General features: G+C 46.8%; 2 protein-coding genes across 3 annotated transcripts in view; both read right to left on the bottom strand.

Moving 5' to 3' along the window:
- Positions 1-9,673, bottom strand: part of LOC112069533 (gelsolin-related protein of 125 kDa-like) — a 243,717-nt gene that overhangs the window by 33,528 nt on the left and 200,516 nt on the right. The gene's annotated exons all lie outside the window — the stretch shown is intronic.
- Positions 1-9,673, bottom strand: part of LOC112069531 (zinc finger protein 271-like) — a 145,690-nt gene that overhangs the window by 45,119 nt on the left and 90,898 nt on the right.

Below are 9,673 nucleotides of genomic sequence, written 5' to 3'. Positions count from 1 at the left end.
CAGGCTGACGACCTGGCTTCGTGGGGGCGTTAATGGCGGACCAGTCAATCAATCTGACAGCCTCCACCTTGTCCTCCATGGTGCTGATCCCCTCCTTCCCCACTCGGTGGCCCCAAGAAGGACACCTCTCTCCTCATGAAGTGGCACTCTCTCGGGTGGAGCTTCAGACCTGCGGCAGCCACCCTCTCCAGCACATGCCGTAGCCGCCCCCAGAGGCTGACTGGAAGGAGCTGCCATGGCCAGGATGTCATCGAGGTATACCAGACACTGCTGTCAGGGATGCCATCCAGCACCTGTCCATCAAACGCTCAAAAGTAGCTGGAGCATTGCACAGGCCAAAGCACAGGACCTTGAACTGCCAGTGTCCTCTGTTAGTGGAGAATGTCGTTTTGGCTCTGGCCTCTGGGGAGAGGGGCACCTGCCAGTAGCCACTGCAGAGGTCCTAGTGAGGAGAACCAGGTGGACCCCTAACCAGGCTCCAGCGACTCATCGATACGTGGTATGGGGTATGAGTCCTTCCTGGTTACCTCATTCAGTCGCCTGTAGTCGCACAGAACCTCAGCTTGCCCCCCTTCTTCGGGAACCATGACGACTGGCGCCGCCCAGGGGCTGTCTGAGGGCTCGATGAAGTCTTCCCGCTGCATCTCCAAACAGCCTTGTCTGCCGCTCCCTGGCGTGCCAGCGGGATACGGCGGGACGCATCTTGATGGGTCGAGCATCACCGGTGTTGATCTCATGCTGCACCAGATGAGTCTGACCCACCTCTTCCTCACTCAGCGCAAAGCTGTCTCTGAATTCAAACAGCAACTGCCACAACCGCTCCTGCTGCTCGGGGTCAAGACCAAACAGCATTCCTCCCCATATCTCCCTCACTGCAGACAGTGTCCTCTCCTCTCCCATCTGGGGTAGCTGGGCTGGGTGGCGCGGCCCGTGCTCACAGAGGCTGTGTCGTAGAGGTAGCTGGGGAATGTAACACACAGCCATAGGTGACAGGGGGGCTGTGGAAAAGTCACAACACAGATGTGGGGGAGGGGGGCAGCCCATGAGTCTCGCTGCTTTAACTGTTGGAGTTAGGTTTGTTGGGTTGAGTGAATGTGACATTAGGGGGGCCATGGTGACTTTCCGGCCCTCCTGGAAGCTCAGTGTGCCCCATTAGGGTCTAACTGCAGCCTGTGCTCCTAAGAAAGTCCAACCCCAGGGGATACAAGGGTCCTGCACAGTCGCCACCACACAGGATGGACACACAGTCCTGCCCCCTACTGTCAGAGTCATTATTCCCTTCCCTTTCATGGTGCCAGCTCACCTGTGTGAGCTGTGCGGAGCTGCACAGTTGTGGGCTCACCACTGAGTCCAACCTGGCACAATATCTGGCCTCACCAGGGTTACTGTGGACCAATGTCCACCAGGGCGGAGCAGGGCACCACCTCCACAGTGACATGACAAAAGTCCCCAACACAGGTCCGGCCCACCACAACAACAGGCTCCATCCGCTTGTCCTCGTCTGCTTCTGGGGGAAGTGGAGCCTTGCTCTCCCCGTCTGTGCCGGGGGCTCCTCCTGAAGAAGATGGTGGTTGGGATAGAAAACCAGGGGTCCGCACTACCCGGTCTATGTGGACCCCAGCCGTTTCCCTGAGCTCTGGTGGACATGGGCAATCCCGGCGCAGATAGCCTGGGACCAGGCGTGTGTTTCGTGCCGCCTGTAGCGACAAAGCACGAATGACTTCTGTCATTTCAGCCACCCATGCAGGCTTTTCCGGCTCCAGGCTCTGCCCCCCAGCTCGCACAGAGGGTGTGTTCTCCCTGCACCCCCACCAAAGCCCCAGCCCACACCAGCTCCCTCTCCAAGGCTATCTGCAATGACTCAGGAGCCAGCTGGGTCTGTATGCGCAGCCTACGTAGGAGAGCACCTGTATGAAACTGGTCCCGTGCTAGCTCGCTCTGCACGGAGCGAGGCATGTGAGCATATGCCCGCCGAGAGAGGCTCTCAATGTCATTAGCTAGCACCCGTAGAGGCTCTCCAGGCTGCCTGCGTCTATTACTCAGTCGGAGCGCAGTAGCCTGGGCTGTACAAACTGTCCATAGCGCCTCAGTGCTCCCAATAAAGCACCATAATCACGTGTCCTCAGGCTAATCAATATCAAACAGGCCAGAGCATCATCCGTGAGGCATAAAGCCAACTGCAGTGCCCCATCTTCATTCGACCACCCCCTAAAATAGCTAACAGTTCAAACTGAGCATTGAAAAGCTTCCCAATCCGCCTTACCGGAATACTTTGGGGTCTTAACTGATACGGACGCAGCCGGGAACTGGGCGCCGCCATGTTTGTTTACATCCTGAGCCCCAGATTCCTCGTCGACGTCACCACTTCGGTGCCCAACAGAATCCGCGCGAAGCACAGTCGACGAGGCACTCATGCCGCTTATTCCGCCATCACTCTAACTTCCTCCCTAAGCGGCCTCTGGGCTCCGACGCCCCGACGATCTCCTCAGCCAGATCCTCCGACGTCCATGCACACGCACCTCCTTGGCCATAATCGTCCCCTACCTCCACCTTTCGGATTCCCTCGAAGCATTTTCAACCCCGTTCTCACCTACGGTAGCTAGCCACAGAAGTCAGCTAACGTTAGCTAGCTGGCTAACTTTTATCAACATTTTTACTTTACCTGACTTGATCATAAAGGAACAATTGTCCAGACAGAGGGTTGAGTTTACGAATTGACGGTTTATTAACCCAACTTTACACAGCTACTGTTGGCCGAAACCCACGCCAAATAAATGAAAGATACCCACAAGCAACCGTGACCTTCTCTTTTGAAGGCCAGAAGTAAGAGAGAGAACAAAGGCTAAACCTGGTCTTAATAACTTCCAATGCTCCATCCCCCTGCCCAACCCCCTCCACGCCACTCCGACAACCGCCAGGATGCCCGGCATCAGAACATGCCAGGCATTCCCGTGATTGGCAGATAGCAAGTTGATTGGCATGTCGGACCCCGCGAACACTGTGGTACTGTAAGTGCAACACAACCACCTCCTAGCCTAACACATAACACACAGCTGTCTGTGCGGGTCGCTACAGTATTGTACATTAACGTTTCCAAAATGGGATAGTATTGTTATAGATTTATGTTTAAGCATAATAGCCTGTTAGCATATTGGTTGAAGAGGAATATTGTTTTATACACACAACACAAACTATACAGAGGGGTGTGTGGTAGGTGAAAGGACTGACCAACACAGGCCATAAAAGTTGTGGACAGTCTAGAGAGGGGAGGGGTGCATCTCTCAGACCAACGAGGAGGTTAGAATACTGGACAATACCATATTAGGAACTGTTTTAGTGTAGAATCGACAAGACCCAAGACGGAGCTAATCTACCCAGCAACCAGATGTGGACAAAGGAACGCGCCAAGGGGCCAGCAAAGGGGGCAAAGTCTAAACCAAGGCCCAGCCTCTACTGTGATAGGCTAACAGACGCGTTGAACGATGTCATCACGGTAATAAGAACAGCTGTTTACGTACTTCTTGCCAGTTCTCTGTTCCATCCTGCGCGGTGAAACACGAACCCGTATATACGAAAATTGCGTTTGCCATTCATTGTTGCGTAATTAAACATAATTAAAGAAAGTTAACAGACCTTGCTTTTTATGTATCCTGACACCGGATGTGTTACACGCAGCGTCACCAGTATTGTACAATGTAACGTTCAAAATGGGATAGTATTGGTACATGTAACGTATGCCCCCTTGTGAGTTAATAGTATTGCATGTGTAGCAGCTATATAAAGAGGAAGCCCTCCATTGACGATTCAGTTCGTGTAACATCTCGTCTGGACAGGTCACCGTCCTTAGTTAGTTAGTAGTTAGTTAGTTAACGTTAGCCAGTTCATTAACACAAAATGAGAACTGCTCTAGATTGGAAACTTACGTTAATTAGAGTGTAAAGCCATGTTGGCTTTATGGAAACGATAATACAATATATGGGAAAGAATATAGTTCGAGGAAATAATCCAAACCTAGTTGCCTAGTTAGGACATAACGTTAGCTAACTAACGGTACTGTACTGTAGCTCATACAACGCCGACGGTCAAACCCGTCTTTTAATATTTACGTTAATTAGCTATAGTAACGTTATGGAAGCTATTCACAGGAAACCATAATTGTCTTCGTTATTCATTAGTATGTTATATATTATTATATAAATTATTTCGAGACATATTCAGAGCCAAACATCAACCCAACTTAACCTTTTTAACTGTTGTCGCATCCATACTTGCCACCAGCGTTGTCAGTTCCAGAAGAAGTCCAGCATCAAAGGCGGTTCCCGATGAAGCCACCTTTCTAACAAGTGATTTGAAGAACCTTTTGGGGCAGTTTTTCATTGACCAAGAACCTGCGGTTCTTAGGGGATCTGAAACAACTCCAGTTGAACCCTTCATTTTTAAGAGTGGAGTCGGTCTATTTACTCTTAGAATCAAACATGCTGATTAGCATCAACGATCAAGTCAGCTGCTGCTGTCCAATACAGATGAGATGAGAAGGTGAACTGATGTTGAACGCGGCAGTCAGCTGCTGCTGCTCCAATACAGTATGAGGTGAGACGGGAACTGATGTTGAACTGGGCAGTCAGCTGCTGCTGTCCAATACAGTATGAGGTGAGACGGTGAACTGACGTTGAACTGTCAAACTATCTGTGCATGTAGAAAACACGTGATCTTGGTATGTGTAAGTGTGTGAGAGAACGAGACACAAACTAACTATGAATTGGTCGTCTCGTTCTGTAGCAACAGCTAGTTATTCTAGTTTTCCAGTGAGGTGTCAAAACAACAGAAATCACTCTAGACACAGTTCCTCTGAAGTAGATCAACGTTCCCTGAATTGGGCCAAGCACCTTTGGCCTGTCTGTCGAGAGGGTGTATGGTTGCACACCCACACAAACATACATATAAACTTCTCAACTCTAAAGAGATCCTTCCGAAGTCATATCAACTGAAAGAGTAACATGATTTTTCCTCAAACATTGCACAGAGATAAATCAGATCCAGCCTGAACTGTGTGATGTAGTAGGAGTTGTAGTTTTTCTAGAGATAAATCAGACCAGACTGAACTGTGTGATGTAGTTTCCAGCTGGCAATATTCTACATAGTTTAGCGCATAAAACGTTGTAATTAACTACAATGACCATAATCCACTGCACCTACTTGTCTTGTCTGTGTTTCTTTACACCTGAGTATAGTTCTAAATAAAGAGTAAAAAAAGACGATAAGTAAAGCTCAAACCAAGTTTATTCACCACTGAGTCACACAGCTGCATAAGACCAAGACATATTCTACACAAGCGCTGGTATTTAACCCTTTCTCCTATGCTGAGTCTCCTCCTTACACCTCTGTTGCTAGGCAGAACTTTTGTGATATCAGTTCTTCCTCACTTCATCTGACCCGACCTCGGCCTAAATATCTCACTCTCCCCACCTCCGGTCTGTCTGTGCATTGTACCAGACTATGGCCCTTCTCCCCCCCTCACGGCTGTCCCTACCACCTTGTTACTTCAGACCGTTGACTTGTACCAGACTATGGCCTTCTCCCCACCTCAACGGCTGTCCTGTTGACTTGTACCAGCACTGTGTCGCCTTCTCCCTCCCCACCCTCACGGGCCACGTTCCTGCTTGACTACACACACAAACCCACTCCCAGGAAACACACGATCCAAAACCTATGCTACCAGACTTGTCCCCCTTCTCGCTCCCACACCTCACAGGGTCTGTCCTGTTGACTATGCTAACCAGACGTAATTCTCTCTTTTTCCTCCTTCCGTTACGGACTCACACAGAAGTTTACGTAGCTGTCTTCACCACTATTCGGATACAAATCAACATATAGTCATCAAGCCGAGTATTTCACTTCCAACCCGACATTACTCCTCATCGACCTCTCCCGATATCCCTCTTGCGGTCTCGCTACCCCTCATCCGCCTTATACAACTGTGCAGTCCGTCTCCCCTACGATAAGTCAACTCGATAGCCATTCATCGACGTGGGTCCCCTTATCAAACCACCAACAAGACATGAGACTGCAACACAAGATATATCACAACACGTAAATACCGCCGTTACTTTCCTTCGTGTTTTGACTGAGTACGAGAAAGATACAAGTCGTTCGGTACCCAAGGTCAACACAGGAACAGCCGTATTGAGTGGGAGGGGAGGAGAAGGGACACAGTCTGGTACAAGTCAACAGGACAGCCTATTGACGGTGGGGAGGAGGAAGGGCATAAGTCTGTACAAGTCAACAGGACAGCCCGTGAGGTGGGAGAAAGGGCCATAGTCATGGCCTACAAGATTACATAGCCAAGACCCCAGCCGTGAGGTGGGGAGAAGGCGCCATAGTCTGGTACAGTTCAAACAGGACAGCAGTGAGCTTGGGGAGGAGTAGAGATATTATAGGCCGACGGTCGCGGTCAGATGAAGTTGAGGAAGAACTGCTCCCCACCTCACGGCTGCCCTGTTGACTTGTACCAGACTGTAGCCCTTCTCCTTCCATAGGATCCCTGACGACTAACAATAACACATTCTGACAGAATGTAAACGTTCTACATTCCCCTCTCTCAAACAGTGACATGAATAAGGATATTTTATATTGTCAAGTTCAGAAGTCAGAACCCATCACCTGCTATGTAAAAGAGACAGAAGACTGCACAATGGTCAATGCTATCCGGGATCCTTGGGACATCCCTACCCTAAACCCTTCCTTAACAATTTTAAATGTTAACTTCAATGGGCTAGGGACGTCCCAAGGATGTATCTCTACCTGAAAATACATGATCTAAGTGATTGATAGTTGGTATTCAGCAGTCATAAAACCCTATTTACTTTAATAAACTACTAAAATAGTTATTTTGTCAGACAGCATAGACAGCAGCTCTACACTTTATTGACTGACTGATCCATTCATCCTTCCATCCCTCCTCAGCCTTCCTCTCCTCTGAAGACCCAGTGAGGGTGGAGCTCAGTCAGAGAGCTGTTGAGGGACTGGTTAGGAAGAACACTTTTACAGCCAGAGAGGTCACACATGGTTTAGATGGTAAATATGTATGTCCCCTTATGTCAAAACTCCCCAAGGAGATGTGGGTGTGGAGTCAGGCACAGGAAAAACAAGTTCAGAATGAAAAGGGCCTTTAATCAACCAGCTCAAAAATCACAGGACACCTTACTACAGCAGTAGCCATGAAACCCACTCAGACACAGTTCAGGGAAAAACACCTGTAAAACATGAACTAGCGAAAAACGCAACCCAAATAGACAGTAAACAAAAACAATCCCGCACAAAAACCCAAAGGAAATGTCGAGGTAAATACCCCCCCCCTAATTAACCAAAATGAAACCAGGTGAAAACACAAAACAGACATAACCAAAAGAAAAGGAAAAACTATTGGTGGCAGCTAGTAGACCGGCGCCGACGACCGCCGAGCACCGCCTGAACAGGGAGAGGAGCCACCTTTGGTGGAAGTCGTGACACCTTAGCAGTTCATCACGTCGGCAAAAAGGAAATATGTCACATCATCTATGTTTATTTACATTAGTGCAAATTGTCCACTAATATTTATTTAATTTATCAAATCTTCTGGCTGTATGAAAGTTAATTTCCCCTCAGGCACACATATTTGTTCTTTGTTATTACTTGGGCCACCGCCTGTTCACCTGCTATCGTTCAGAAGGCGAGGTCAGTACAGGTGCATCAAAGCTGGGACCAAAAGACTGAAAAACAGCTTCTATTTCAAGGCCATCAGACTGTTAAATAGCCATCACTAGCACAGAGAGGCTGCAGCCTACATACAGACTTGAAATCATTAGCCACTTTAATAAATGGAACACTAGTCACTTTAATAATGTCCCTTTAATAATGTTTGCATTTCTCATCTCATATGTATAAACTGTATCTCAGTCTATGTTACATTTCTCATCTCATATGTATAAACTGTATCTCAGTCTGTTACATTTCTCATCTCATATGTATAAACTGTATCTCAGTCTGTTACATTACTCATCTCATATGTATAAACTGTATCCCAGTCTGTGCTGCTCTGACATTGTTTATCCATAAATTTATATTCTTAATTCCATCCCTTTACTTAGATTTGTGTGTATTAGGTATTTGTTGTGAAATTGTTAGATATTACTGCACTGTCGGGAACTAGAAGGACAATCATTTCGCTACACCCACAATAACTGAGAAATAAAATTTGATTTATTATGAAGGTCATTTGTGTAAAATGTACTTTCCCCCACTCATTCACCCCACCTCTTTACGTTGCTTATGCGTATTCAGTGGCCTGACTGCATCTCCACCACGCCTTCAGCAGGCTGGAAAAGTGCGATTGATACTGTTTTTCATACTAAGATGGACCAAGAGTGTTGATTGGTCGGTCATTGGGTTCAGACATGGATGCAACCCAATGGAAACAGGAAAAACAAAAGAAAAACCCACACCAAATTTAAAGACAGAAAGCAAACCAAAAAAGTAGCGCAACTAAAAAGGTGTTGACACTCCACATCTATCAAGACAACTGGAGCACTGGGCCAGACACTCTAAAATAGAACCTGGACCAGCTCAGGTGAAACACCTTTCCACTAACGAGATGGACAAGCCAGCACAGGTGTAACACATACTGACTAACGAGGTGACACCAATCAGTGCGCCCTACGTGCTAACGAGCTATACGTGCTAACGAGCTATACGAGCTAACGTGCTAACGAGCTATACGTGCTAACGAGCTATACGTGCTAAAGTCCAACCTCAAAACATAAATGGAAAAACCAAAGCCTGTAACACCTTCCCCCTTCAGACAACAAATATATCCTATATTTTTGTTGGACAAGTTTGCTCACCACCAACAGAAAACAACTTCCATTTCACATTATAATCAACTTCAATGCTTCGCCTTCTACAATATAAACATGGTGTCTACTGGCTGTCAACAATTATAAACAATTAAAAACACGTACTTCTAAATAATAATATACAATCGTATCTTTTCTCCTTTTTCTTTCTATAGAATCCTAAAACTCACTAGCTTCTATTCCCCTTGGAACGAGTCCAAACAAAACTCATCTCCAATACGAAAAACGTGCGGTCAAAATAAATTGTGATCAAATGTACACCCCTTTGTTAATATGTATTGGCAATAATTCACTTAATGGTGAGGCATGGAATAATAAAACATGTATCTTTTGTCAGGCTGAATGTTTGAAATATGAGCTGATTTGAGACATGCTTCTTCAATAGTGGAATAAAGACAATTAGCACTTGAATGTTGTCAAGTAATACTGGAGTGATGTAAGATTGTTAATAAAATTTATTATAGACCAATAATTATACTGCATCCATGTGTATTTATTGATTTATTTTAACCTTCGTTTAACAGTAACCGAAAGGTTGCTGGATTGAATCCCCGAGCTGACAAGTTAAAAATCTGTCGTTCTGCGCCTGAACAAGGCAGTTAAGTAGGTCATCATTGTAAATAAGTCAGTTAACCCCCTGTTCCCCGGTAGGTCATCATTGTAAATAACTCAGTTAACCCCCTGTTCCCCGGTAGGTCATCATTGTAAATAACTCAGTTAACCCCCTCTTCCCAGGTAGGTCATCATTGTAAATAAGTCAGTTAACCCCCTGTTCCCCGGTA

The sequence above is a fragment of the Salvelinus sp. IW2-2015 genome, unplaced genomic scaffold, assembly GCF_002910315.2.
Source record: "Salvelinus sp. IW2-2015 unplaced genomic scaffold, ASM291031v2 Un_scaffold1042, whole genome shotgun sequence".
NCBI classification, from domain to species: Eukaryota; Metazoa; Chordata; class Actinopteri; order Salmoniformes; family Salmonidae; genus Salvelinus; species Salvelinus sp. IW2-2015.
Note: the sequence above shows the minus strand (reverse complement) of the source record. Positions and strands in the feature narration are given on the sequence as shown.